General features: G+C 41.4%; 1 protein-coding gene across 2 annotated transcripts in view; it reads right to left on the bottom strand.

The window, feature by feature from the left end:
* PDZRN3 (PDZ domain containing ring finger 3) overlaps positions 1 to 27,277 on the bottom strand; it is a 245,388-nt gene that overhangs the window by 195,209 nt on the left and 22,902 nt on the right. The window contains exon 1 of one of the 2 annotated variants that reach the window (XM_082346168.1): positions 13,602 to 13,756. The exons of the other annotated variant lie outside the window; for it this stretch is intronic. The gene's annotated coding sequence lies outside the window, so the exon portion shown is untranslated. Of the gene's footprint in view, positions 1 to 13,601; positions 13,757 to 27,277 lie in introns of those variants that run through there. 2 annotated transcript variants of the gene reach the window in all.

The raw sequence follows: 27,277 nt of genomic DNA, 5'->3' as shown, positions 1-27,277 counted from the left end.
ACCAGCGGCGGCTTGTACAAATGCGGAGCCGTCTTCCTCAACCCCAAAAGTCTCTTTGAGGTCTGAAGGTGACCATCTCCTGCAGTACAAGAACCCAGAGCAGACAGCTAGGCATGATCTCCAGGGCCTTCAGTGGCCAGGGAAGGACACGAGTGTGTACGATGCACCCCAGGACTGGTCGCTTTTATTACAAGGTGTAGCAAGTGACAATCTGGAATGCTGGAGCCCCGGAGCACCAGGAGAGAACGTAAGGGACAGACTGGTCTCTGAGATGAAATCTAGCCACAAGCCAGACCTCCAAATCAGAAGCAGTACTTTCTACCAGAGGTGAGCACACCACAGCCTGCAAGCCAAACCTGGCCCACCACCTGTTGGTTTTGTTTTGTTTCAACAAAGTTTCACTGGAACCTAGCCACATGCATCTGTTTACACACTGTCTGTGGCTGTTTAAACACTAAGATATTGTTGTGTTGATTAGTTTCAAGGGACTTTATGGCCCCCAAAGCCGAAAACATTTACTATCTGGCCCTTTACACAGCGTAAACCCCTGTTCAATGAGAAAATGTCAATGTTATGGGCCATCTTCAGTCTTCCAAATCTACACAAGCCCTCCAAAATTACCTTTTATAAGGCTTTTTAATAAGCCAAAAAATACACAGTTTACCCCTCCCAGCCATGGGTCGTTACCACACTAGGCCCTCAAATTCACCCATGCTGTGACACTTTTAAAAAAATCACAGCAAATAGTGAAGGGTGTTTCCACCCCACTCAAGACAAGCTGTTCACTCCTGCCTTGCCATGAATGCACACTTCTGGCTGCCAGGAAGAGTGTGTAGCTGGACTCAGCACAACCTCTGCACGTGAGCAGTTTGCAGGAGGCAAGAAGGCCTGGAATTAAAAGGGCAAATACCCGTTACTCTACCATCACAAGAGAAGTAACAGTTGTCAGGATTAACGAGCTGGTTCTAGCCCTGTCCGATATCTGACACTCAGCCTCTAAAGGAAAAAAAATGTCCAACATTAATTACCTTCTAGGGCTAAAGGCCGTCCTCTAAGTACATTCTAACCCCCATACTCAGAGCCTCTTCACTGCTAATCTCCCCATGGAGAAAACCTGCCCCAGGGTAGAAGTGCCTTCTTGGCTAAAGCTGGATAAAGCTTCTAAAACCCAAGAGAGTATGCACTTGACCATGTTAATTAGGCAGCGGGAGGTTGTGGAGCTGAGAAATCCTTCTCAACTCAGCCTCCTTCCCCAACGCTTCTTCCAAAACAGAAAGAAAATCAATGAGTTCAGTCAAACAAGCACATTGATGACTGCAAAACAGCCAGAAGGGAGAAACCAACATTGACTCAACGTAAGAGACAGGAAGGCGATTTTTAAAACGAATTCGGGTTTCTTTCTTTTTTTTTTTTTTTCAGTTTAGTATTTTTCTTTAATCGATGATATTCTGTGTGTGAGACAGTCCAGTAATACAGTTCAGAGCATGTTTTTTTCTCTATGGCTGAAGTGCCTTCTTTGGACCTTGACTTTGCATTTTATGTGGCATGAACCTCTTTCGTTTCTTCCCACACGTCTTAGATTTTATGGTCTTCAAGCATGACTTTCTCCACACTGGGTCCAAGAGTTGAAAATGTCATTTTTAGCAAACAAATTTTCAAGGTTTCCCGTTTCTCCTTCCCACACCTAGCCCGTTTCTATCTCTGGCAGTTCAGTCCTCGCTGAACAATGGCTTCATTTACAACACAAGTCCTACTGGGACAGCTGTCAAATACAACTGAGTTTTCTACCTCTCAGCTTCCCAAAGAGCTAAATTGTCACTCTTTTGAAGTGTGGGACAAGAGAGCAAAGTGATGGTTTTTTAAAGAAAGGGGGAAAAAAGTTAATAAGCTAACACACAGAAAATCTCCAAGCTCTGAAGGATTTCTTCTTTATCGCAAAAACCAGTACTTCTGTAATTCGACATGATCGCCTATAAAAACAATGAACACAATCAGCATTATACTGTACTTAAAAGGAAGAACGGGGTTTATAATTACACACGTAATTCTTGAGATGGCTCACAAACAACTACAGAGCAAATACAATATGTGTGCTGTTCACAGATCACAAAGGTGCCTAGAACCTTCTGGAAAAGCCATCCTTGCAAGACCAACTCGAGTGTGACACCTTATACCGCCAAGAGTGCTTCAAGATCCCATTTCTAAGGCAAGTCCTCTTTCCCAACTAACGTCGGTGACAAGCTCAAGGAAGAGCCACACAAGAAGAAGTTGCTCCTAGAATGTTCGTCTCACCTTTTTTTCCCAGAAATCTAACACACTGACTTTCTCAAGGAGACACTTGAGAAATGGCACTCAGGTCTAATGGAAAACTAACCATCAAACTTGATCACGTTGACAGGTGGGCCAAAACTGGGACGTGTGTTTAAAAGACAAAGTGTTTATAGAAGCACAAGAACTTTATAAGAAGAAGTTCAGAATGAAGAAACAGAAAAGCATGTGACAAAAGACACAGTGTTGCATTTGTGCACCTTGACAGTAAAGCCTGGTTCCAGCCCGGCTCTGCCACCCATCAGAGAGTGGGACGGGGAGCAGGTCCTTCAGCGCGACGTGGTTCCATTTTCTCACTACACAAGAAGGAGACTGAATGAACTGGTCTCTAAGGATCATCCTACTGTTTCTACAGTTCTCTATGTATGTTGATCAAAATCAGTTTCTGTATCATAACTCTGCAGCAACGCTCTTAAATGTATGTTTGACTGCCAAGAACACTTAAAGAGTGATGTAATCTGAAAGGGTGAAATATTAGAGAGAGAGAGAGAGAGAGAGAGAGAGAGAAGAAGGGCATCAGGATGAAGAAGGAATGGAGGGAAGAAAAGGAGAGAAAACCCCAGCTAAGTCACCTTTAGGTATCTTGCTATCATTCTGCAAGGAATAACTGTATGTCCTTTAGAAGAAATTACACGTGTGTGTATACCCTCGCACATACATAGGTGCACACATTGGGGTAGGGAGCCACCTATTTCCTGCCAAAATCATTTCTTTACCGCACCCTGCCACCCACCCCAAACTGGGGAATTGAGCTCTATCAGGTGTTAAGGACAGATGAACCAAGTCCAAACTGAGACTGATTAAAATAATGCAGTTGACATACCTGACGAGAGGTGTTAGCAAAGCCACTGAAAAATAAAGCTGATTATTTATATATATATATAAAATATATATTTTTTATATATATATTATATATATATATATATATAAAAGGACAGTCCCCTACCTAAATAATTGATACAGGCTGAGCCAAACTGCATCCTCCAGATCTGAGCTGCATTTTGCCCCCATCACCAATCTACAAGTCAAGACTGCTGCGTATCTTTTCCGGATGCAGTGTGCCAAACAACGATGCCACAGCCCTGGCTCTTAGCGGGAACTTTCCATGCGCCTTTCTCTGAATGTAAAAATAAATTAGTGATCCAAACTACAAAAATGCAGAGAAACAAGTTTTCAGGAAGATGCAAGGAGAATTCCAAGGCTCCAAAATACTAACAAATTATCTTTTCAAGATAATTTGTCAGAATACAAGCATCAACACCAAACATAAATTCCCTGAAAAGCCTGCTGAGATCATCGACCTTTAGCCTTTTATTATTTTGTGCGTTTAAGCTCACTGACTAGATATACTTGTTGATAGAAATCAAGACCTGTTTACCCCGGTTCCTGCAAAAGTGGACTTTACAGAATTGATATCTTGTTGGTGTGGGTTACTATCCGTTTAGAGTGGTAGTTAAGAGCTGCAAATAAAGAAGTCAAGGTCCTAGAGATAAGCACAATTTCTAGAGAAAGCACCCCGAAACTGAATTATGAGCAAAAAAAAAAAAAAAAAAAAAAAAAAAAAAATCAGGAGCGGGGAGAGACAGTATAGCGGTGGAGGAGTAAGAGGTACAAACTATTAGGTATAAAATAAGCTACAAGGATATATTGTATAGAACGGGGAATATAGCCAATATTTTATAATAACTATAAATGGAGTATAACCTCTAAAATTTGTGAATCACCCTAATATACACCTTATATAACATGTAATATTGTATAACAACTATACTTCAATAAAAATATTTTTTTAAAAAGAGAAAAAGAAACAGGATAAACCAAGCACAACACGCATTTTCAAGACACCTATCTTCCGACGTGTCTATGAGTGAAGATTGCAAGGTTATCAAGACGTTCATTTTGCTGGCCTCACTTTAATCTGAAATGTGATGTGATATTTTGGGACATTAACTCAAGTAATAGTTTCCTTAAACGGGAGCACTCGCTCATGCATCGCTGACGTCTCATTCGATAGAAGGTCAATTTCCATTCATTCCTTCTGGCAAACACGGTTTCCCTGCTCTCAAAGCCCAATTGAGAGCTTAGTGTAACGTCTTTCCAAAAGCATCCTTGCAGAATGAAAAATCTGGAGGAGCGCGTGACTGGCCCAGGGGGGTAGAAACTGTTACATGATGAACTTCTGCATTGAGTAGGTCTCTAGGGAACATTCTGTTCATTGACTCTTTAGATGGTAAATGGAAAGAATGCGTGCAAACCCTACATGTAATTAATCAGAGATGCAGGTGTTTACGACTACTAGGATTAATAAACAAAAACAGGAAAACGATGTTTACAGAGCCCTTGGTGCTGGGGGAATCCATGTTATAAGTGTGTTGGGTGCTGGACCCCATTAACTCCACCTGCCAGAGAGGCTGCCTTTTCCCACCCTGCTCTTTGTTCCCAGGGAGGACCCCCTTTACAGAACAGGCTAATGGGCCCCTCTGCTCAGCTGGCTTCTAGCTGGCTTCAGTCACAGCAGAGGAGACGAAGAAGACAAAGGGGAAAGAGGACCTGGGTATTTGCCCTCCTTGTGGAGTGGCTTCTCAGCTGTAGCGTCTTTCCAGAGACCAGCGCGCCTGCCTGTGCAGCCCGCTCCGCGGCGCCCTCGCCTCCTGGCTTCTGCACCTCCTTCCTGCCCTTCAAGCCAAAGCGGGTCACAGCACTGCTCCTAGCCCAGGTTTCTGCCCCATCACCTAAGAGTCCCTGGCACTAGGGGGTCAACAAGCAATGGCCCATGAGCCAGACCCAGCCCAAAGCCTGTTCTTGTTAATAAGGTTTTATTGGAAGCTACATCCCTTCAGGTGTGTGCGGTCCATGGCTGCTCTCACACCAGAACGGCGGAGTTAAGGAGCTCAAACAGAGGCAATGCGGCCCCAAAGCTGAAAATATTTACTACCTGGCCCTTTATGGAAAAAGTGTGCTAACCCCTGCCCTGCACTCTTCCCATACCCTCGAAAAGATTCGTCTTACTAACCTCTCCTGATTTACCCCACTGCAGATGTGCCGTCTGTTTGCTCCTGGGACTCTGAATGACACTCAACTACTCCTGTGGAGTACCTTTAGTTACTATAATGATTCCCATTTCACAGAGGACAAGGAAATTTAAGATTCCTTCAGGAGGAAATATTTAGGTGAAAGGAAAAGAGACTGAGAATGAGTTACCAAAAAAAAAAAAAAATGGCCAGCCAAAAAGAAATTTAAGGGGGGCGGGGGGAGAGAATGACTGACCGATTGGTGAAGTGTTAAAAATCCAATACGTTAAGCATCTGGAGGATTTTCCTCCCTTACTTAAAAGATAAATTAAGAGCAGCCAAGAATCCAAGCTGCTTTGGCGACTGATGAGAAGCCTGCATCCCTTGCCATTTCTTGCTCTTTCCTGTTGGATATAAGAACCATTCATACTTCAGTGAGCATAAAATAGAAAGATTCTGCTACAGAATTTTCTTCATTCATGAACGGTGGGAAAAACAATTGCATGGGTTCTTGGCGAACAGAGAGCTACACGGTTAAACACGGTCCCTCTTGGCCAGTCCCTACTCCCTAGATTTTGCAAACTAACTCAGTAGTTTGCCCCATCCCTCGGTAACATGTGAGTCATCTCTGAAGACCCAAATCTTCCAGGGCACACTGATTCTGGAAGGCCCCACTCCATGCGGCCTGAGACCAATCAACAGCTACTAGATAATAATAAATGGTCATCGATTCCATTTACCAGTTACCAGTTATTTAGCACTTTAGACGTGCCAAGGCCTATGCAAACACTTCATGTTCTTTTTTTTTTTTTTTCATTTACTGACCCAACAAACTTATTTTTAAAAACACTACTGTGACTTTTATTTTTTTGGAAGAGAAAATAAAGGTGAACAGGTATTGAAGACTGGCCCAAATTTATACAGAGCCTAAACTTTAACTAGCCTTTCTGAATGAGGCACGTCGAAAATTGTCCCTGCATGAGAGGTGCTGTCACTCCTAAGAAATGAGCAACCTGCCACTGACATTCCGACTATAACAACAGTACAACTCAGAGGTCACTTCATAAATCACGGCACCATCATTCCTGGAGCTCCCGGTGGTTGGAAACTATTAATGTGATCCCAACCCTAAATGGACAGGTGGAATGTTTGCTCCGTGGGATCTACTATTAGGTTCAGAATGTGGGGGGGGGGGCATGTTTACATCATAATATTAGACTAAGCTCCTTCAGACCCGTAGAGAAAAAGTTATGGGTCAGACCTCACTGGAGAAGCAATAACTCCAGATAAACTTATCCCAGGAAAGGAAGGTCCTTTCCAGCACTCCAAGTCACCATCTATCATTTTCCATGGTGTTTGATACCTCCTACGTTCAAGTCCTTATTTTGGGCAGTGCTCCTGTGGATGTTCCTTTATCCAGTTGGAAAACGGAAAGGCTGTTTTAGGACTGAGTTGATCTTGGCTGAAGGAGAATAATGATTTTCAGAGCTTTGTCTAGACACTGCAAACAAGAATCTTTAACAGGGGGCTCAAGGATGGGTTCCAAACAGTCTGTGTGTCCCATGAAATTGTGTGTGTGTGTGTGTGTGTGTGTGTGTGTGTGTGTGTGTGTGTGTGTGTGTGTGTGTGTGTGTGTGTGTGTGTGTGTGTGCGTGAGGGAGAGAGAGGGAACGGGAGAAGACGAGAGTATGCATTTTTTGGCAAGAAGACCCAGAGCTCTCATCAGATCCTTTCAGGGGAGGGCGTCCTCCAGAGGAGCTCTCTCCTCTACATGCCATCGGCTCACACAGCCAGGTAGGCCCAGGTAGAGAGGCCAGCAGGTCACCCTGTAGCCTGTTCCTCTCCCTAACAAGTCTACAGCACTTCTCATCACTCTTTGAATGATGCCTTATTCATCAGTGACTCAAAATGACCCTGTGATGTCACTATTCCCCACAGAGTGGAATCCGACACAAAGAGGAGAGGGCTGGATTGGACTCCATCCAAATGGTGTAGCTACTCAAGTAACATGGGGCCTCTTCTGCGGCCATTTCACCTATAAGGCAACTTCTTGACATCCAGCCTAAGACACAAAATAGGGTTTTTCTTTCATCTTGACTTCAGTATGATGAAAGAAAATGAAAGAAAGTATGCATATGGACCTCTTCACATACCATCTCTGTGGTTTGGTAATTCTCCATAAATGACTACGTTTTGTTACTCTTGTTATTTTTCCAGAGACTGGCTTGAATTATATCTTGCTTCGTAACAATAAAATTTACCTCAAATGAATTCTGAAATACAATACATCCACCTTTGCAGTATTCAGTCCAAAGCTTCCACACAACACATCAGAAGCAACCAGCAACTGTTTTTATTTTAGTAAAATGCCGTTTTTTTGTGGAGGGGGTACGAATTCTGGGGTTTGAGGTTTACCCAAGTATAAAATTTCAAAGTTCATACATACTCTCGTATACAGAAGAACAGGCCTATGCAAAAGCATAAGCAACATTCCTTCGGGATTCTTCTTCGTACAAAGAACCGTGTGTGTATGCGAATGAGTATGTGCGCAAGCAAGTGTGTGAGTGTGAGTGCAAGCGCGTGTGTGCGCGCGGCTTTCTCCCAGGCAGCTGAGTAGGCAAAGAGAACTGATGGTTTGCTCACTACGTTTACTAATTTCTCCCCTTTTTAAAACAAAAACACTCCCTGTGCCATGACCATATGTCCTTAAATATTATCTTTTACTACAGAACCCCACAATATCACTAATGAACACCCAACTATGTTACTTTAGCCTTTGAATTAATGTGACTCTGCTTTTGGAAGCTACGTCTTTCCATACCAAGCCTTGGGGTTTGTGTGGTGCGTCTGTGCGGGGGTCCGAACGTGTGATCACCTGATTCTATATATTTTATGGGAAATTTTATCTCTGATTACAAAGAAACATTTACTCATTGTGGAAAATAAAATCTCAATAGTCATATGAATATATACAGCACACAATCAGCTTTTTGAAGTCCAAGGACCAGGTCCAAAGGGAACATCCACAGGGATGTTATGACGGCAATGTTGGCAGGTCCAAAAAATGCAAAATAACTGAAGGACGTATCAATACATGTGGCATCGAATAAGCTGGGGTCACATCCGTGTGATGAAACAGTATGCATTATTAAAGCTGATGAGCTATCTGTGCATCTGTCGGAGGCCTGTGCATGACACACACTTAAAGAAAGCAAGCCCACGAATGAGTACAGTAGGGTTCCACTGTGTAAAGACAACGACCTAAAGAAGAAAAGAAACGTCTAACAACCCGTGTGTGTGCGTGTGTTTCTTTTTCTCTCTATTCGCAGAGAAGAACATGTCCCGGGCTGAAACACAACCTACCTCAAACACAGGAGGAGGTAGAGGAGAGGAAGGTAGGTGGAGATCTGCCTTTTTGTTTTAAAACTTCTACTGTCTCAGTGATTGTAGCAACAACACATAACTTTACGACCTGGGCAGTGGTAATTCAATAAAAGATGTTAGTTAAGAAGAGAACTGTATGCTTTAATAAATATTGATAAAAAGGTCTCAGAACCTATCCCCTCCTACCCTTCAAGTGAGGCCACTGCCGGCAACTCGCTGTGTGCAAATTCCCATTATTCTCTGTGCCTACATTAACTAAAATAACTTTTTAAAACAAAATAAATTATATATATACAAACATACACATATATAGTTCTGTTGTATGCTTGTTCACTTAATGAGGCTTCGACCCACTTTCCATGGACGTGGGATCTGGCTGGGCAGAAACGTGACATCAAGGTGAGCACACAGAGTCAGATGGGGATTTGCATCCTGTCATCCTCAGCTGCCAGCTGTGAGACCCCAGATAAAGCCCTTAACCTGAGTCTCAGTGGTGTAAATTCTATAATGGGAACAAGACTACCTGCTACTGCAGGGCTGTGGAGAGAATTAAATGAAATGACACATTAGGATAATGAAGTTCCCTGCTTGATATATAGTAGGTACTCAACAAATGCCAACCACCACTAAGAACGATGTAGTATTAAAAATGTCACTGAATACTTGCTGTGTACTAAAAACTCTTCAAAGAGCTTCTAAAATCTTGAGACATATTAACTCATTTAATCTGCACAAAATTAATGAGATAGGCACCACAGTCCTCATTTCTCGGACCACAAAACCAAAGTCCAGCTGTATAGCCCGAGGCTACACAGCTAATTGTATGAGAGCTGGGCTCCCAACTCAAGCAGCTAGCTTACCCTTATCTACCCCACACACTGCTGCTTAATGCTGAGATTGTGGCAGGAGTTTACGGAAGTAAGTTCTTCTACAGGAGCATCTGTGTGGACCGCGTCACAACAAATGAACCACACTAGCTAAAGCAGCCTCAGGCTAGCGGGTGATTTTCTCAGCACTGGTTCCCAGACCTTTTCACTTGGGTACACAGGTGTGCACTTACCCAGACATCCCAAACTAGCCCACCTGGAACATGCAGCACTCTCCCCCCATCTCTCCCCGTGTGCCCAACCAATTACACTCTACAAAGGAGACCCATCAGCCAGGGGGTTCTCCTTCCCCCATAAGCACTTCCAGCATCCCAAACTAAATTGAACCAAATGGAGGGGAAAAAATGCCCCATGTAAAATAGGACAAGGTGGCCTCAAGTCCGCACCCACCTGAAACACAGCCCTTCACTGGATCACCGCAGGAGTCTGCATCCCAAGGGGGCAGCCCTTGACAGTGGCCAGCCCTAGCCCAGACAAGCTAGCCCATCACTAGCTTATGATGGAATGAAAGGTCTCACGGACCCTGATCAGGAGAATCCTATGACCAGCTTATTACACATATAGGCGACCCCAATGTCATACAAAAATAACTTATTTCTAATCTGCACATTTAGCCATGGGTCTACCTCTTCCAGGACTCCCTTAAATTAAAATCAACGTGGCATTTCTGTCTCCTTAAAGGTCAAAAAGACCTCAAGTTCGACCTCTGTCTCATAGGTGGTCTGTAACATTAAACCATCAATTAGCTTTATACTTTCACTTCCAAGGCCACAGCAGTTCTTTTGTCTCTCTGACAAGGTCAGGACATTCCCTCTGTTTGGTGTGGTAAAAAGAAAAGAAAGAAAAGAAAAAGAAAGAAAGAAAGAAAGGAAGGAAGGAAGAAAGGGAGGGAGGGAGACAGAAAGAAAGACAGAAAGAAAGAAAGACAGACAGACAGAAAGAAAGAAAGAAAGGAAGGAAGGAAGGAAGGAAGGAAGAGAGACAGAGAGGGAGGGAGGAAGAAAGAAAAAGAGAGAGGGAGGGAGGGAAGGAGGAAGGAAGGAAGGAAGGAAGGGAGGGAGGGAGAGAGAGAGAGAGAGAGACAGAGAGGGAGGGAGGGAGGGAGGAAGAAAGAAAGAGGGAGGCAGGGAGGGAGGAAGAAAGAAAAAGAGAGAGAGAGGGAGGGAGGGAGGGAGGGAGGGAGGAAGGAAGGAAGGAAGGAAGGAAGGAAGAAAAAGCAGGCCATTTATAACCCAAGAGTTTGCTTCAATGCTTTTAATGAGCAGAACCTGGCATCCTTGTTACAGAAGCATCTTCTGTGATCGCTACTGAACCTCAGGTATCTCGGGGGGCGGGGGGGGGGGGTGAAGTGAGGAAGGAGGGAAAAAAAGAAGGAAAAAAGAGCCACTTCTGCCCAGGAAACAGGATAATGGCAGATAGACCCATTTTAATTAGGAGTTGAACTTGAGTGCCAACAACACATTTTCCTCAATTAATACAATGGCTACACTTTCAGCAGAAGTTACCAATTTTTTAGTTACCAATTTTTATTACTTAATTGGATGCTCCACTGAATGGGTGTGTGTGTGTGTGTGTGTGTGTGTGTGTGTGTGTGTGTGTGTGTAAGAAAATAAATAAAAACTGATATAGGAAAAGAAGAAAAAATTATTGCTATGAAAACAATCTAGTTTTTAAAAACTTTTCTTAAAGGTCCTTGAAATATCTATTTCGAGACCTCTAGAGTTATTTTGGCTTGGATTCTAGTGTTACTTACAGGATGTCCTTAAAGAACATTTCATGGCAGTTCCTCTAAAGCAAATACAGATACTGTTTTGCATTCTCTCACTAATATTGTGCATTCTTGTTTGGGCACCAAGCTAAGCAAAATGTTACATTAGATGCATTCAAACATCACTGACATATGTTAACAAAAGCGGCTAATTATGCACAGAGCTGCCCATGATCCTTTCAATTGGTGCAAGAGCGATATCACTTATATTTTAAAACGTCCATTGAGTGAATTCTGCCATCCCACATCCTGAAAGGTGAGAGAAACTGCATGATTCTTCGTTTTATCTCCTCCTTTTGAAACCTTTAACAAAAAATTATTTTTTCAAAATAAACTCTTTTTAATGTGAGTCCAGGCTGTGTCCACCTTTGAGAGAGAACATTTCACTTTTAAGTTGGCTGGCATAGCAACACACAAGCAAATGCCCGACTCTAAACCAGTCTGGTTTCCTTTCTTGGCTCAAGGGTTTAAAGGAAAAATTAAGAGAGTTGCTCTGTATTAGTCTTAGCAGTTTAGAGCTTAGGAATTCACGTTTTAAAGTTTCTGCTAGCAAACGGTATTAGAAAACAGAGCAGGAACTGTCTATGAAGCCATTTCTACCTGATTTCTTCATTTTTATTCACGTTTGCATTGTTTTTAGCTTAATGTTAATTCTATGAGGACATTCATCTTTTTTAATATTTTAATTTTATTGGAGTATAGTTGATTTACAATGCTATGTTAGTTTCAGGTGTACAGCAAAGTGATTCAGTTATACATATATTCATTTTTTTAAGATTCTTTTCTCGTATAGGGTATCAAAGAATATTGAGCAGAGTTCCCTGCACCACACAGTAGGTCCTTTGTTGGTTATCTAAATATCTTATGTATAGTAGTGTGTGTATGTTCATCCCAAGCTCATTCATCTATTTTCGGCTTGTCATCTTTTCTCACTAATACAGCACAGAACACAAATCTCAAACATTTTAGCAGAAAGATAACAGTGAAAGGGTAAAATACATCTGTTTACTACGCTGGGCTGTAAACATCATCTCACTCATAATCCTGGGTGGGATCTGGGGGCAAGAAGCAATGAAGGCCTTTCCCAAGGCCTCTGTTTAGTGGTCTAATGTGCATTTCCCTCCAAAGGAGCCCTCGGAAAGTTCTACCACGAATTACGGCTTCACTGACTACTTGGTTTGATAAACAACAGAATTATTTCCTGGAACGGGCATAAAAATTCCATGGCCACAACAGTGGCTAAACCTTCATCTAAAAACATGACACACTCAAAATAAAAGGGGGTGAAGGCATCTTCCAGAACTTAGTTGCTCTTGATTTTATGTTGTTAAACTTGGGTCCTACAGGTGCGAAGACCGAAGTCAATGAGAGGACAGAGGTGACCAATGTCAAATATCTTCCAAATACGGTGGCAAAGCCTGCAGCTTCATAAGCAAAGACCACAACTGTTAAACGAAACTCATACTCTATCTCACAGAAACTGAGTTAACCAGAGAAGACACAACTTCCTATATCTTACTGCTAGACATGACTAAAAACAATGTTTTCTTAAAATCTAAAGTCTGGAATTCATAAATGTAGATTTTTTTTTTAAGTTTAGTTTATAAAACCCAATGTGGTATAACAAAAATTGAACTCTTGATTTTCTTAGGATCTCATTATATTTATATTGCTTCCCAATAAAGGAACTCTCCTCCTGACTTCCCCCTGGCACGAGGAGATACGTCTGTTTTAAGCTGATACTATTCCTGTATGGACAGCTGGCCGGGTCCACTTGTCCAAGGAGGTGTTGTCAAAGTCTCAAATGTCCCCGAGACCTCATGACATACTGCCACCTGCCTTGAAGGCTTCTAATGTTAGACTTCCTGCAGTTTTACCCTCAGAAGCCGGTCATGTGACTTGAAAATCTATTTCCAAGTCACCAGGCATCGGGCCAGGCCCCAAGAACACTGCAAATCCAGGGCTCCACCGATGTGTCCCTGCTCGCAGGACCTGACACTCAAGCAGGACCCGCCTTAGTCCCTCCATAAGGAAGTAAATTTCCCAGGGGCCCCTCCTCCTCAGGAGAGGCCAACAGAGGCTGAATTCAGAAGCCATAGTGGGTATAGCTTACAAACTGCCCCACAGACTCTGGAAGTCAGTCACCGCACGTGGCACAAAAAGCACCCACATCAAACACCAGGCAGATACACATTTCCTCAATGTGTATTGAGGGGAAATCACCCTGCACACCAAAGCTTCGCACAGAGAAGCAAGTTAGGCTTCCAAAGGCTGGACCTAGGTCCCCTTTGTAGTTAGTCCAATAGGACGCCAGTGACCGCTAACGAATGCCCTCCATCTGTTGGTGGCCTGCAGAGTCCATGAACTTTGCCTCAGGCAGGAAGTTCATAAGTGGAAAGTTGACAGGTAGTGGAGCTTAGTTTTTGTCAATACAGTCATATATCCTAATAGATCTGACTCCATTCTTTGGCAAGAGACTGGGGCTTACATGTGCCATCAACAGATCATGTGCCATCAACAGGGTATAATGTCAGAAAAAAACATCTGCTGCCAACATGGAACATGCAGTTCTTTCCTCCACAGGAATGTTCCCAAACTGCTGGCCACTGCCTTTTAGTGAGCCATGAAATCAACTCAGTGGGTGGCAGACAGCATTAAAAGAGAAAGAATAAAATAGAAATACCAGACAGCTCTGCATGTCCTAAGGATAAATATCTCTCATGAACTTTTTCTCAATTTTTAGACACATATACCAGGACCTGCTCACATTAGTGAGTGCTGCACTGGGTTGTATATAAAGCATATTTCTTACCAAAAAAAAGTTTGCAAAATGCTCTTTCAAAGAGCAGGGTAGCAGGAGAGGCTGCTGGGCCAGGACTTACATATCTATGGGCTGCATCAATTGACAAATGGGCACACTATACATAGCTACAATTGGAATGCATAAAGATAGTATAGATTTTCAAAAATTTATAAAAACAAAACTGTATCAAAGACAGATTCCGTGATGTCTGGCCTATTACACTATCATTCACCTTTCTGCCTCTGAAATTCTTTACCAGTGATGAAATTATTCCTCCCTGTGGTGGACTCAAACTTCTAAGAGCTCCTTCATCCCTCCACCAACCAAACTCAAGTGCCTGCACAAAGTGTAGCTCAGACTGGCACATGGCAGCAGTGGGCAAGGTGAAGTCTGGACTCTTTGACCTTATTGGACGTGGCATAAAAGGACCCGAAGACAGGATGAGCAAGGCATTCCATTGTCAATCTCCAACCTGTCTGATTGCCTCTAGGGGACAGAGTCAATCTGGGCCTAAGTGTTTCCAACACCATTTGGTAAAATAAGTGTTATCTACATGTAACATACCTACACAAAGTGTACATCTTGATGCGTATTCACAGGCTGAGCACATTCATTGACCATTACCCAGACGAAGAACAGGACGGGACCAGCACTCCAGAAGCTCTCCTGGGGCCTCTGCTCCCATTCACCATCCTCACTTCTAACCCCACAGGATAATTTTGCTCTTAATCAAAGAGAAAGCAAGGCTCAGGCTCAGAGTCTTTCCCAAGCAACAGTATCTAGATGAAACTGACCAACTCTACACTTTTATGGTACTTATTTTTACTGTTACCGTCTGTTTACAGCACATGAAATGGCTTTCCACTTGCAATCATGACATAAGTTTCCTTTTAAAATAAATCTAGGCGAAACAAAAGCTTTAAGAAGAATGTGAAGTGTTGAACAAAACAGGTGGTGTATAAAAGGCAAAAAATGACCAGGTGGTATACAACCGACTCGAGTTTGCGAAACGCTGGTTCAGTTTTGCTGATCAGCGTGAAATGCTAAACTGGCTTAACTGACTATACCGTACCCTGATTTTCCAAGGAGGATGGTGGAGTCTCTCTCCTGTCCCAGGGTCTACCAGAAGGACTAATTTCCTCTCTTACATAGTCTTAAAACAGTTTAAGATCAGCACTCCCTGCAGATGATACGATGCTATTTTTATAACCCTTCTGACTTGTACTTCTCACACGCATCACGCTTAAAAAAAAAAAACAAAAAAACCCCGACTGGACTAAGCTGATTCCGAATGAAAAGAAACGTATCAATTCTTCTCTTCTTAAATCTCTACTATTTTAAGTTTTAAAAGATCACTTAGAACTGGGATCAATTATAACAAAAGGCCACAAACAGATCACATTGAATGCCTTTAGTGTTCTAATAATGGCAAAAAATAACAAACCCTTACATGAACTTAACTTTCAAACAAACTGAAGAAGAAAGGAAAAGTATCATTTCAATGGAAAAAGCAACTTCCTTCCTTGGCCTCTTCTCTCTGAATTAGTGTAATTCCCTGTACGTTCTGTTAAATCTAGTAAATTTAAGCAGAGGAGACTCTCTGAATTTCACTTGTAAGATGTACTTAACGTGTCAGGCAAATAACCTAATCTTACCTATGAACAGGCTTTGCAGGTAATTAAATAACCTTGTCAAAACAAAGATTTCCTTGCCTGCACTTTACATAATACCACCTGCCCAAAGGATTCTCCTTTCATTTCTCACAAAGTGTAAACAGAGGTTATTAAACAGGGACTACATTTGAAACAGCTTAAAACTTCATCCGATTTGTGCTGGGTTTCCAATGAGCAGCTGATACAAAATAAAGACGAAATCTCACAAGTAACTCATGTGAAGTCAATGTATTCAGGCATATACACTTACTCACAGATTCATATATACGTATACTCATACATGGAGTCATATATATACATACGGTTTTCACAAGCTCTTGAAGCAGTCCTACAAAAAATCTTATTTGTCAAAACACGGTCTATTAAAGGTTTGTGGCTAATAAAAGTTAAAGTGTGGTTTAGAACGTGATGAAAACGCAGATACCAAGGTTAAGGTAACATTTCTCTGAAAATGATTCAGCCCAATGCGGCATTTTATGTCCTTCCTCTATCTGATCGTGTTTCCCTCTGCCGCTTCGTATACCAAAGCAATCAGTCCTTCAGATACCAAGATGCTGATCAGGGCAGCTGAACGGAGAAACTATAAACTTCACCAACTTTGTTACCACCATCATTAGTCCTTTAAAAGGAAAGGGGAGGGGCTTCCCTGCTGGTGCAGTGATTGAGAATCTGCCTGCCAATGCAGGAGACACGGGTTCCGGCCCTGGTCTGGGAAGATCCCACATGCCACGGAGCAACTGGGCCCGTGAGCCACAATTACTGAGCCTGCGCGTCTGGAGCCTGTGCTCCGTAACAAGAGAGGCCGTGATAGTGAGAGGCCCGCGCACCGCGATGAAGAGTGGCCCCCACTTGCCGCAACTGGAGAAAGCCCTCGCACAGAAACGAAGACCCAACACAGCCAAGAATAAATAAATAAATAAATAAAATTTAAAAAAAAATAAATAAATAAAAGGAAAGGGGAAAGTAGGTCTTTTTGCTAGCTTTCAATCTTACCTTTTAGTCACCAAAGAAAATTAAGATGTTCCTCCATTGATAGTGAGTTTCCAGCTTTCAGTAAAAATATGACACATTTTTTTCTTGCTTGATTCCCTCTTGTAAAGTTCCTTTATCACCAGCAATTCTATTCCAAGCCCCCAACATATGTTAATATTACCCCACCCCGAGGTTCCTATAAGCACACCGACTCTTTCAGATATTTCAGAGAATGATACAAAGTTATCTGAAATCCACTAACATTGCTGTAAAAAATCATACATCATCCTGTTTTACTTGTGCTCCTACCATTTCATTTAAGCTAGAGTTTAGAGCAAGTAATATTATGCGCTCCATATGCAATTTCCATGTCTCATCAGATTCTGACAAGTAGGCCATTGTACCCTGTGATTAAGCAAACCGATTAAAGTTTTTTCAAGACACTGCTTACCATCAGTAAGGTTTTCTATTTTCATCTTTACTCTTTACCATATTTCTCAATTTTTCTACGTTGGTGTATTGCATTGACATCAATTTATAAATGTTACCCTAAAAAGAAGTTGATGTGAGTTGCCATCTTAAGGGAAGATTTTGTTCAAAGAAATACAAACTCCAGAATTTCAAGAAAATCCCAATATTCCTCATGAGTCAATATAAAAATGGAAATCTTAATCGGTTCAGGCACTTTAAAAATAGCTGATATTAAACATGCAATTGTTTTACTTTATTTTTAGAACACTGAAGTCAGCACATATGCAATGAATTACCAGGTTCACACTAACATGTGAACTAAGAATTATTCCTGATTGATCAATTACCATGATTTATATGGCCTTAGGAAGTGATAGCTGTTTCTCCATCCAGATTCAAAGGGTCACTAATTAAAGAAAAGAAATCTAAAACAAATTAAAATGATCTATTCACAACTGTAATTTTGGGTTTATGAAACTGTGCCATAAAACCGTCATCAAAGCACTGGCTTTTTAGAAGGTCCTTCCAGCCCAGCCTCTACAGAATGACAAGAAACAACACCAGCAACGCTAACCACCTGGGGAGTGTTTATTCTGGAGCCAAATTTACAGTTTTCAGACACATGCATTATATTCGTTATTGTAGCAACTTTATGATACACGTACAGGCAGACCTCGTTTTATTGCGCTTCACCTTTATTGCGCTTCGAAGATTATCGCATTTCTTACAAATGGAAGATCTGTGGCAACGCTGCGTCAGGCAAGTCTATTGGCACCCTTTTCAATAGCATTTGCCTGTTTTGTGTCTGTCACATTTTGATAATCTGCAATATTTCAAACTTTTTCTTGCTTATATTTCTTATGGTGATCTGTGACCAGTGATGTTTGGCATTTTTTAACAATAAAGTATTTTTAAATTAAGGTCTGTTACATTTTTTTTTAGACAGAATGTTATTGTACACAATAGACTACAGTATAGTACAAACATCGCTTTTATATGCACTGGCAAACCAAAAAACATTCATGTGACGCCTTTTACTGTGATATTTGCTGTACTGCAGTGGTCTGAAACTGGACCCACAGTATCTCCAAGGTGTGCCTAAATGGTGTCCATAATTTACAGAAGAAAGCAATGCTCAGAGATGAGGAGAAACTTGTCCAAGGTCGCAAGGCTAGCGATGGTAGAATTAAAATTCAAAACCTGGTGTGATTCCAGAGTCCATGACTCCTAACCACTCTATACAACTGACTGCCTTTCTCAGGGCCTGAGTATCAGCTACCTTCCTCTGTCCATCGGTCTGACATGGAAACTCCCCAGAGCCAGGGACCACCTATGAGCTCTCTATGCATCTTGGCCTATCTCAGTATTAGGGAGAATACAACTCGCCTCCAACAAGTAGAACACACGCCTGCTGATGGTTTCTCTTCCACTGTGAGCCTGAGAACCCACAGAACATGAAGATTTTCAACAAGCCACGACCAGAGATCACTCTATACAATTCATCCCCCTCCCGGTTTTTAAAATAAACACCGCATAGGAGTTGTATGTGTATGGCTAACAAATTCTCAAATCGACGTGTGTAGAAACATGAATGTCCTATAGCAACAATCATTCCAGGAAAAGAACAAAAACTGCCTTCTTTGGATAGTGACTGCCAGCAACTTCTAACCCACCCCAGAGTTTCTCCAGAGAGTGAAAAATAAAACATAAATATATTTAGCTCACTTTAAAAAAAACAGACTGGCACGTCTCTTTGGGGAGGTGGGCGAGTGGCTAAGCAAGCAAACACTCTTAGGCTTTCAGTTCTCCTGGTCCCCGAGAGCTGTCAAGTGACTCATGAGGAGTAGCAGGAAAAGAGGAAGTGATGAAAGATGGAAATTAAGAGACTCAAAAGAGCCAAAAAGGAAGCGGGGAGTGCTACCCTCAGGAGAAGAGGGATGGGACCCAGACTCTCTGCAGTTCAAATGACTGTCAAAATAGACACAGACAAATAGACAAAACAGAAGAGCCAAAGGTCTTCTCGGAGCAATGTGGCATCTGTGTGGCCGAGAACCCCATCCCAGCTGCCCTCCCCCCGAGGCTCATGGGAATCATTCATCATCATTAGACGAAATCGTGCCGTTGCAGCTTCCCACCCTGGGGTACTGGGAGTTTTCAGTGAAAGTGGCATAACTGCAAAACCAGCGCTTGCAGCCGCCAATTCCACGCGGCTGAGTCTTCCAATTGTCATTGTCCCAGTGACAATTCCTAATCTAACTCTCCCTGCTCCTGTTCCCAGCCCCCTCATCTATAGGCCCCGTGCTTCGTTTTTGTTTCCAAAATGATGTGGACCTACTGCTTTCAAAGGTTCTCCCAGAGTCTCTCCTACACAGCTTATTTTACATATACTTCATAGTTGATAATTTAAGTCAGAGCATTCCAAACATACCTTTCAAGTCCAATAAAAGTGCACCTAGCTCTTTGTGTCTTACACCAACAGACAAAGACGAAAACTTAATTTTTAAAAAAAATGATGTGGGTTCTTGTTCTCAAAACCCCCATACTTAAAGATAAGGGTCTAGATATGGTGTACAAAGAAGACAACTGAATATAAACTGTATCTTATCTGTACTGTTGTCAAGGGTTTGTTGTTTTGCTGTTGTCTGGGAATTACCAAAAATTTAATTTTTCAACCTAATCTTTATTCAAAAAATTTAATGGGGATGCCAGTCACTTCTGATTTATTCTTGATTTTAAAGTGCTTTGTGGATGATCTAAGTAACTCTTTGTACTAAGGGTTGACCATGAGGGGATAGATTTAAAACTTCTGGGGAGCCACAACTCCCACAAAAGTACACAGTGTCAAGAGGAAGTGAACTCTGATCATCTGGGCAGAGAATGGGAGGGAGGGACTTCCAACAGCCTGGTTCCAGACTCCCAGCATGAGCTGCCCACCCATCTCATACCTGAGGCCACCTGCTAGGAGCTTCTGGAAAAGAGAACGACAAGTAATGTACAAAAGGAAACACACAAGCAGGAGTCAGCTTTGTGATACTTAAAACTCAAAGGAAACTTCTAACTCACCATTTTTCCTCTTTACTGTTTTCTGGATTATAAAAAAGAATACTCACTTCTCTGGAGAAGTCCAACATTATAGAAAGGTGACTTAAAAAATGTTAAAGTTCCCCCATAATCCCACTCTACAACATTATATATAACTTTAGAATGTTTTATTACCTCAGAGTGCTTTTTCCTATGAAAAGACTAATATACATAAATGTCTTTAAAACAAACAAATTGCATCACGCCATATGTTTTATTCTTCACCTAACGTTTATCTGGCTGGTGTGCAGTGATGTCTGTTACAAAGATGTTCACGGAAAACCTAGTTTTTTTTTGTTTTTTTTTTAAAGTTAGTTTTAATAGCAAAACTAATAAGAAAATAACAACAATAATAAATATTACCAAGTCAATACATCAGTATAGTCATTAGAAAAAAATTAATACAAAATGTTATTTTTTTAAAGGCAACTGGGAGTAAAGAGGAAATACTTGGTGTTAATTGGTCACAATGTTAATTCTAAAAAGTATGTCTGCCTGAAACAGTTCAAGGTTTCCTCAATAATCCTGCAGCAGCACTACATTCTGGCTAAAACACACAAGAGGAAAACAGATCTCAGAAGTATTTTGCTGACTTCTGTAACTGGCTTTGGTATTAAGTTCTTGTATCAGATACTAAAATTTTAATTTGAAAAAAACCCCAAACAATTCTTCATATTGGCACTTAAGAGCAAAAATCCTTTGACCTATGTTATCTCCTTGCTCTACCCAGACAGCATGACAGGTAGGGGAGACAGAGAGTAATACTCTTCCCACTTTAGAGATGAGGAACTCGAAGCTCAGCATTTAGGATACTAAGACCACAGAGCGAATAACCTGGTAGAAACCTAAACCTGGGGTCCTCATTTAAATCTCAGGGCTCTTTCCACTTCCACATGTGCCTGCTAATACTAAGGAAATCAGCTGCTTTAATTTTGCCAGAACTTCCATTGCTATGGTATAGGCTATAAGAGTAAGATGAAAGTGAAAAGCTTGTTTAAACAGGGAGGAGGGAATGAAAACCGAGATGCAACAAACGTGTCCACTTTATTTTACATCTGAAGACCAAAAAGAATGACTGATACATTATTATGAAACACACACCATCCCAATGAAAGGAGAGTCATTACTTCCAAATGATAATGTAGTCATTCCAAAAACACCGTATGAGTCCAGCCAGAGATAACAAATCCAGAGTCAAACTGTCATCCCTCCTCTCTTGTGTCCATGGCAAACATCACTAAATGATCACCACACTCATCCCCACTCAATCCAGACATGGTCTCAGAATCCTTCCACATAGTAATCCAGGGTACAACACTGTCAACCAATCGAAATTGGTAACTAAGATGAAACTCTAGTCTCTGCCTCTGGAAATGGAGAGTTGGGGTCCATTACTAATAAGGGGTCTCTAAAACCTGCTTATTTTTGCAGCTTAAAAAGAATCTCCTCAACATAGTTTGAATTATACCACATCTCTTTCATCAAAACAGATTATTTGTGTAACTGAGGTAACAGAGATTTCAAATTGACACGAATAGGTTTTACTTCTCAGGAGGATAATTGCCACAGAATTTTTTCCTCTCCTCTGCTGAGTGTGGTCCATGGCTATCAGTCACTACAGAGGACAACAGCATAGCCCCACGTATTTATTTTTAATATTACCCCCAAATGGCTTGGGCATACCTCTGCCTGTTTAGCAATAATAAGTTTCCTGCATAGAGTTACACAAGAAATACCGAGCCTTTCTTACCCCATAATGAAAGAAAAATATAATTACAAAATCACCTACTTTAGAGCATATTTTTCCTCCCAAAATCAAACCAAAAATAATATGGAAATATTTTAAACAATTTTCATCAACAATTTTTAATTCACTGATAACATCTAAGCAAAGATCAGAGATTTGATTCAAAAGAAAAGAGTACATTCATCACTATTTCAAAAGGGATTCCTCTAGGAGTTGCAAATCTTCAAAGGAGGAGGAGAAACTTAACCACGCAGACTTGGACTGGAATTAGACGTACTGATACAGGCATAGTTTTCAAAGTATATAAAAGGATGAATAGAGAAATAGAAGGAGAGATGTGTGTTGTTGTTGATGATGATAATATTGTGTGTGTATGTGCATATTTACATTTTCTACCTCTGATGAGACTGCCTAGAAACAATGAAACCTCAATTATAACCTCATATAATTATATATGATCACCCTAGCACCCATATGTTGGTTTCTAAACGCCACTCACTCTTCACTCAATGGAGTTAGAGCTACTCAGTGGAGTTAGAGCTACTTGGAAAAAGAGCTGATTCTAGGGCTGGGGCAAGCAAAGTACAAGATGAGCCTGGGACATCTTGTGGTGCCACAAAGTAAGGAAGTGCTCAAAAACTGATGGAAACATGAGAAAAGGACAGAGGTACTAGCTTGAAAAAGCTCCTCCTGGCCAAAACTGGCCAAGGTGACCACCAAATTATAAGAATCCATGAGTCCATACTGAAATAGACAGACAGACAGACAGATGGAGATAGGTAGAAAAAAACAGGGAGGAAAGGAACACTTCTTCTTACAACTCATAAACATAGAAGGAATGTACTTAGTAAATCACCATTCGTCAACCATTATAATAATAATCAAGTCAAGTAAAATCCATAAGTGGGTGCGAAAACCAGTGTATGAGAGTTTGAGTCGCAGCAGGATATTTCCACAGCCTCAAAGTATCCTCCACCCTCCCCGACAGGATACAAGACAAAGGAGAAAACAGTACCTTTACAGCAGACAGACCTGGCAGATAAAGACTTTAACCAAGCAGTCCAAGTTAACATCACTAATAAAGGGACAAAGTGACATCGTGTGACCCCCGACAGGATGCGCTGAGAAGGACATTCTATCACTTCTTTGGTATTCCTGCCCAAAATGTATGGCCTGGATCCATACTCATGAGGAAACATCAGACAAACCCAAATTGGGAGACATTATACAAAAGACCTAGTTTGTGTTCTTCGAAAACATCAGTAGCATGCAAGACAAAAAACTTAAGCCACTGCTCTAAAGGAAAGGAAATCAAGAACTATGACAACTCAATAAAACCTATGATCTGCGGTTTTCTCTTGCTATCAAGGACACTGTACAGATTATTAGAAATCTGACTAAATTCTGTAGATGAAACAATAGGGCCCTACCAATATTAATTTCCTGATTTAGATAAATGGATTGTAGTTATGTAAGAGGTCTTATTCCTAAAAAAAAAAAAATACACACTGATGTATTTAGGAATAGGGGTAGAGAGAGAAAGGGATAAAGTAAATGTAGCAGATGGTAATGCTGGGGGAATCTGAGTAAAGACTGTACAGGAATTCATTAATGGAAGTCTGAAATTATGTCAAAATAAAAAGTTAACAGAAAAAAAAGAGCGTCTTCCTTTTTCTAAAACTAAATGCTTTTTCAGGTGAATTCACATGCCACCCTGCAATTTTAGTTGGTGGGAGAACATTATCTTCACTAACAAATAGTAAAATCTCGCTTTACCAAGTAGCCTAGCTCGGGAAGGGAAGGCAGTGTTAATCTGTTCTAGTCAACCCTGTAACCCAGCCTTTTGAGCAATGACAGACTAACCAAACCTACAGCAAACAAAACAGAGAATGACTGATTTACACAAAAGCCACTGAGCTTACACACATTCTGTGACCACATGCTTGGGTCTTCAAATCATAACACTCCCAAGATGAACACGTATTTACAGAGGATTGTATAAAATAAAGGTTAGTGGCAACAGAGGGCTTCACTCCCTGCCTTCACTGCACTCGGAGAATTGCATTTACTATCTCAAAGCAGAAGAGGACATTGCATTTAGCCCAGACAACTGTCACAGAAATTCACTTACCGCCAAATGAGAGACGAGCAGAATGCAAGAACGAGCTTCTGAGCAACGCACCTTGCATCATAAGGTTTGGGAACAAGACAAATCTCTACCCCAGTCATTCTCCCTGGGGTCCCTATCATAACCCGAGGTAGTGCTGGAAACCTATGGAAGCATTTTTCATTGTCACAAGGATTGGGGTGGGGACCAAGCATGCTAGAAGCCCTAAACGCACAGAGTCTCGGGCAATGAAGAATTATTGGGCTTCCTGAATAACCTTCCCGTATCCTGCCAGACATTAGTAAAGGTAAAGTAACAAACGTTTTATAATTACCTGAGGGTACACCCTAACTCTGTTTTACATATAAACACTGAGGGTTTTTTTGTTTTGTTTTGTTTTTGCAATTTAAATGCATACAGATTACACACCCATGTTCACAGCAGTATTATTCACCACAATGTAAAGATGGAGGCAAGCTAAATGTCCATCGATGGATGAATGGATAAACAAAATGTGGTATATACTTCTATACATACAATGGAATAGTATTCAGCTTTAAAAAAGATGGAATTCTGACACATGTTACAAGTCCACAGATGACTGTGGAGGCCACCACGCTAAGTGAAATGAGCCAGACACAAAAAGATAAATACTGTAGCATTCCACTTATGTGAGGCACCTAGAGTAGTCAAATGCATAGAAACAGAAAACAGAAGGGTGGCAGCCAGGAGCTGGGGGAAGGGGAGGAGGGGTGGGTTAATGGCTACAGTTTCAGTTTGGGAAGACAAAAAAGTTCTGGAGATGGATGGTGGTGATGGTTGCACGATCAAGTACTTAATGCCCCAGAAAAGTACACTTACAAATGGTTAAAATGGTAAATTTTATGTTATGTATATTTTACCACAATTTTTAAAACACACACACACACACACACACACACACAAAGACGTGTATAAATCAAAGGAAGACTGTATTTAATTGTGCCGTATCTTAACCACAATCTGTTCACCACCGTGGAAAATCCAATTGTGGACGGCGATGCCGCTCATGGTGCCAAACTCCGCAGCACCGCCTTCCTGGACCAGCAACTTCTGTCGCCGGTGCACCGTGCCGAGCCCACAAGGAGATGCCAGCGTCTGGCAGCAAACATCACAGTGGCTTCTAATGCGGCCGTGCCCGAGCATTTACACACCGATATATACATTTTACTATAAATGATCTTCCTGTTATTTTTCTATTAATGACAGTATATAGGTTCTACCATTAGGTGTGCATGTATATAAATATTATCGATGAATTTCGTTTCATGAGAGTATTGATGGCATTTCACAATATTTCCGATAAAACACAAGGCGAGCGTGCTTGGTTCTGATGTGGGTGAGAACTACAGCTCTGGTCTCAGGGAACAAAGAGCGGTAGGAACAGAGTAACTGTTAACAACTCTGCAGTGAGGACGAGATTTAGTCAGTCTCTATGGATTTAATATAAACGTCCTTTTGCCAGGATGAAAGTCCTTATGGTGAAAATCTAGTGGGAGTTTGCTCACTCCTCTGAAAAGGAAGAAATATGGAGGAAAACTAGAAAGCCCCTGACTCTTCTTAGTGAACCCACAGGCACACTTAAAATAATCAAATTCATGCCTGGTAATAAACTCAGACACAGACAAGGTGAACAGGAGAACATCGTTTTCAGGCATGCGAATCACTGTATCATGTCAAAAGAGATTAGGATTTGATGGAGAAGGGCACGGGGTGTCAATTGCAATTACACATATGTTGTTTCTCTATTGTGATCATCCTTCTTTCCATCTCAACACTGGGACATGATTAATATTTTACATACTATCCAAAAGGGGAATGTGACTTACCAGAAACAGTACTAAATGTTTCAAACACAGATCACCCTTTGCCAAGAGAAAATCCTGCCCAGCTGTACATTTCTCATTTGCAAAACATACGAGCAATGAAATTCCATTACTTACAGAAACTGGCTGTTCCACCAAACCCTTGGCAATGGAAGCTGTACTTATCTTTTGGAACAACAGTCCAGAAAATGTATTCTCTCTTTCTTTTAAAAAAAGACAGTAAGGACACATTTGAGCTCTTGAAAAAGCGTCTTGCCCAAGCAAATTCCTGGTAGGGAAAAATCCACTCCCCTGACTGGGGAAATATGAAGATTGACCCTAAAACATGCAGCAAAAAGATCTCCAAGCTTAAGAACCCTTCAAAAAGTCAAGGGGGATGTAGCAGTGCTAATGATGTCCTTAAAACAAAATCAAGTATCCTTTTAATACGTCAATTGTCACACTGCACCCACTCCTTCAGAAAAGTAACTCTTACACCCTAACTCGTTCAGTTCGCTTTCTTGGGGAGATATAACTGTCTGTTTCCCTAAGGATATAAACTGACCTGAAGCGTACTGCTTTGCACATTGCAGAATTCATCCAAACGAGACCAGAAAAGCAAGACTCTGTCGTCCTCTCCCCAACGCTCCCTTCCCCGGAAGCACATGGCCACATTACGGTGGGTTACAGGAACTTCCCTCGTGGCTTATCACATGGTCAGAGTTCCCACTCGGTACAAGGTTTGAAACAGACCACAAATATACTCAAGAAATACAGATGCTATGCAAATGTGTGTTTGGAACATAAAACATGCAGTGGTCACAGTACCATTTTTCCAGTTTCCTGTTTAATGTGCTGTATTATGGCTACGGCCCATGGGGGAGTTTCTTATGGGCTTCAACAACTCATCCTGGATTCTCCTATTTAATTTTTTCCTCATAGGAGAGCCAACAAATTGAGCCCATGTATATATATATATATATATATATATATATATATATTTACCCATTAAAAGAGCAATCAAAATAGCCAAAACCACCAGCAAAATATAGTCATTTGTATCAAACTTTGCAACAGGAGCCCACACAAGCAGGCCCTGAATCACTCTTTCCCTTTCAGCAGCTCGGAGCATGCCAGGACACTGTGTGACCCTATTCCAAAGTGTCCTGTGGCAGGGCGGAGGGAGCTACCTACCTCCCCC

This window comes from Balaenoptera borealis, assembly GCF_965194805.1.
Source record: "Balaenoptera borealis genome assembly, chromosome: 12".
Taxonomy (NCBI): Eukaryota; Metazoa; Chordata; class Mammalia; order Artiodactyla; family Balaenopteridae; genus Balaenoptera; species Balaenoptera borealis.
Note: the sequence above shows the minus strand (reverse complement) of the source record. Positions and strands in the feature narration are given on the sequence as shown.